The sequence below is a fragment of the Rhincodon typus genome, chromosome 21, assembly GCF_021869965.1.
Source record: "Rhincodon typus isolate 14 chromosome 21, sRhiTyp1.1, whole genome shotgun sequence".
NCBI lineage: Eukaryota > Metazoa > Chordata > Chondrichthyes > Orectolobiformes > Rhincodontidae > Rhincodon > Rhincodon typus.
The window spans coordinates 45,829,788-45,833,902 of NC_063352.1; positions in this window are offsets into that span (position 1 = coordinate 45,829,788).

A 4,115-nucleotide genomic window follows, 5' to 3' on the forward strand; every position below is an offset into this window, starting at 1 on the left:
AGGGTCTAGGCCCGAAACGTCAGCTTTCCTGCTCCTATGATGCTGCTTGGCCTGCTGTGTTCATCCAGCTCTACACCTTGTTATCTCACTTTTTTTTGTCACTTGTTCCTTCTACCAACATTCCAGTTGGGTTTTGTGCCAACATTTTAGCACTTTTAAAAGATATTTCTAGCTTTTACAAAAATTTGCATTTTATATAAGGTTTAGTTTTGGATAACTTTAAGTTAGACATTAGTTTATAATGTGTTTGAGTTGTGTTGAAAACTGTTTTTTGAATTCCCACAACGGACTCTGGTAGCAGTTTTATGACCAATTTTGCAGGATGTGTTTTTTCTTGCATTTTGATATGAAAATTACAAATTTAACTCCTGTTACCATACTATGTTGTTATTCTGAGCAATTCTCAGCAAGTGTGCAATAAGAACCTAGATTGAATTGTCCTGTGTAGTGCTTCTTCACAATGTTTCCGGAAAGAGTAAATATTTAACATTGGGAATAGGAAAACATATATTTGAAATGTGTCACTAATTTATGATTCACCTCCTACAGACTGGAAATCACCCCCTTTTTACTTTTAATTCAGAATGTGAGGAAAGTAGGATTAGAAAAGAAAGTGTAACTCCTTACCCAGGTTTGTGGCATAGTTTAGGTAGAGAAGGTAGACGTTTAGCAACAGATTGACGAGTACCTTTGTGAAATAGACACATTCTGACGTGATTACTGTTTAAAAATGAATAATAGAAACATAGAAAACAGGAGCAGGGGAGTAGGCCATTCAGCCCTTAGAGCCTGCTTTGCTATTCAATATGATCATGGCTGATCATCTAACTCAGTTCCCTGTTTCTGCTTTTTCCCCATACACTTTGATCACTTTAGCCCTGAAAACTATATCTAACTCCTCTCCCCTTGAAAACATTGTGTTTTTTTTTGCCTCAACTGCTTTGTGTAGCAGAGAATTCCAGAGGCTTACCACACTGTGGGTGAAGAGATTGTTCTTCATCTCTGTCCTAAATGGCCTACCCTGTACTTTAAAATTGTGACCCCTCTGGTTCTGAGCTACCCAGTCATCAGGAATGCCCTTCCTCTGTTTGCCCTGTCTAGTCCTGTTTGAACTTATATGCTTCTATAATGTCCTCTTTCATTCTTCTAACCTCTAGCGAGTATTGTCCAAACCAATCCAGTCTCTCTCATACATCAGTCCTGCCATCCCAGGAATTGGTCTGCTAAACCTTCACTCCCTTCATAGCCAGAACATCCTTTGTCATAAGAAGAATGACACTGAACATGGTACTCCTGGTGTGGTCTTACCTATGCCCTGTATAATTGCAGCAAGACATCCCTGCTCCTGTACTCGAATCCTCTCACTATAAGACCAACATCCCATGTGCTGCCTTTACTGCCTGCTTTCTGTGACTGGTGTACAAGGTGTACCCAGGTCTCATACCTCCTCATTCCCAATCTATTGCTATTCAGACACTCCGCCTTCCCATTTTTTGCTACCAAATAGCATCACGTTTATCCATTTTGTGCTACATCTGCCATGTATTACACTCAACATGTCAGAATCAGGCTGTAACAAAAATATGTATTTACAAACTTTCACACTGTTGAACGGCATGTACAATTTATAGCTTGTTGTTTAGGTGGTAGTGTAGTGGTATTGACATTGGACATATTGATTTTATGAAGCGAGAGAGAAAATCCAATGCTCTGGAGACATGGGTTCAATAATACCCATTGTGGAGTTTGAATTCAATTACTAAGTTTGGAATTGAAACTGGTCAAATAGCGATGGTGAAATCCCTGTCTATTATTGTTAGAAGTCTGTTTGGTTCACAATCATCTTTAAGAGAAGGAAAGTCTCCACCCCTCCCCAAGTCCAGTTGTGTGGTTGATTAGCATCTGCTTCTGAAATGGTTTCAAGAACCACCTAAGAAGTGGAAATGCTAACAGCGCACAGTCCCATCGGTCCTGCATATTCCTCCTTACTAACATCTGGGGCATGTCCCAAATCTGGAGGAGCTGTCCCTGAGACTAGTTGAACAGGTCATGTGATTTTTGTAAAAATGACTACCTTGTAGACAGTTTCCCAGACACTGCCATCCCACCCAGCAGCACAGGCAGAAGGAGTTGCACAGGGAGTCCTCAAGGTTGACGCTGGACCCCATGAAGCCTCATGGCATTAGGTCCAACATGGGCAAGGAGACCTGCTGACTGCAACCTTCTGCTGCCCTGAGACGCCCCGAGCTGTTGACCGAGTACACCTTGAGGTTGAGCGCCATTTGGTGGCAAGAACGCAATATGCTCTGAGTGGAGGACTTCAAGCCTGTTACTAAGATAGCTCAGTAGCACTTCTACAGATAATTGGTTGAAGCCTGAAGTTCGTGGCTGTTAGACTGGGTCTCTGGCAAGTGTTAAGGGATGGAATACTTGACCTTATCCTCATCAATCTACCTGTAGCAGAGGCATCTGCCCATGACTGCCAATGGGAGAGGCCACTATGCAGTCCTTTATGGAGATGAAGTTCTACTTGCACACTGCTAATACATTTCATTGCGTTGTGTGGCAATATCAACCCGCCAATACCATGATTAATAGGATATACTTTGACCATATCCAGCAATTTAGGGATGGGTGCCATTGTATTTGACCATAATTTGTAAACTACGTGACCCAGTATATCCCCCACTCCTCTGCCATTACCATCAAGCCAGGGGATCAACCCTGGTTCCACGAAGAATGCAGGAGAGCATGCTGAGGAGCAACACCACACATATCTAAAAGTGAGGGGTCAACCTGAAGTTACAATACAGAACTACTTAAATGCACAACAACAAAAGCAGCAAGTGATAGGTAGAGCTGAGTGACTCACCGTTGGATCAGGTCTGATCTCTGCAGTCCTGCAGTATCCAGTCGTAAATGGCAGTGAACAATTAACCATCGGAGGAGACTCAACAAATATCCCCATCCTCAATGATGGAAGAGCCCAGCACGTCAGTGCAAAAGATAAGGCTGAAGCATTCGCAGCAATCTTCAGCCAGAAGTGCCGAGTGGATGATCGATTTTTTTTGCTGTCCCCCTGGCAATCCCAGTTTCACAGATCGGATTCACTCTGCATGATGTTAAGAAACAGCTGGAGGAACTGAATAATATGAAGGCTATGGGCCCTGATAACATTCTGGTAATAGCACTGAAGATGTGCCCCAGACTACGCCCCTAGCCAAGCTGTTCCAGTACAACTATATCAAAGTATCTATTGCACAATGTAGAAAATTGCCGAGGTATGTCCTGTACACGCAAATCAGGACAAATCCAACCCAGCCAATACCGCCCCATCTGTCTCATCTCGATCATCAGTAAAGTGATGGAAGGTGTCAGGAACAGTGCTATCAAGCGCACCTGCTCAGCAATAACCTTCTCAGTGACGCCCAATTTGGGTTCTGCCAGGGCCACTCAGCTCCTGATCTCATTACAGCCTTGGTTCAAACACGGACAAAAACACTGAATTGCAGAGGTGAGGTGAGAGTGACAGCCCTTGACATCAAGGCCACATGACTGAGTGCGGTATCCAGGAGCCCTAGCAAAACTGGTAATCAGTGATGTTGTCATTTTGGACCTTTTTTAGTGGCCATTAACTAACACTTTAGGGCCTTTATTAACGACTGGTCAAAGTCACCCATGGATCTTCCTGCCAGAATTTAACTAGTGAGGTGGCAAGAAGATGGTCTTTGCCAAGGTTAACTCACCTAATTATTTGAAACGAAAACAAATTGCTGGAGAAACTCATCAGGTCTGGCAGCATCTGTGGAGAGAGAAACAGAGTTAATGTTTTGGGTCCAGTGACCCTTCTTCAGAACTGAATGCAGTAGACTAGATAAAAGAGCATGAATGTCCCTGCTTCAGTTGGAAGAGTGGGTCTTGAGCCTTGGGCCTTAGATAGTGAAGAGGGAGGAGGTAAATGAGCAGGTCTTGCACCTTCTGCAATTGCATGGGAAGGTGCCGTGGGGGTACGTGTCAGGAGTGATGCCCCAGAGGGTACGATCCTTGTGGAAGGCTGATAAGGGAGTGGAGGGGAATATGGTCTGATGGTAGCATCCTGCTGGTGTGACGGAAAT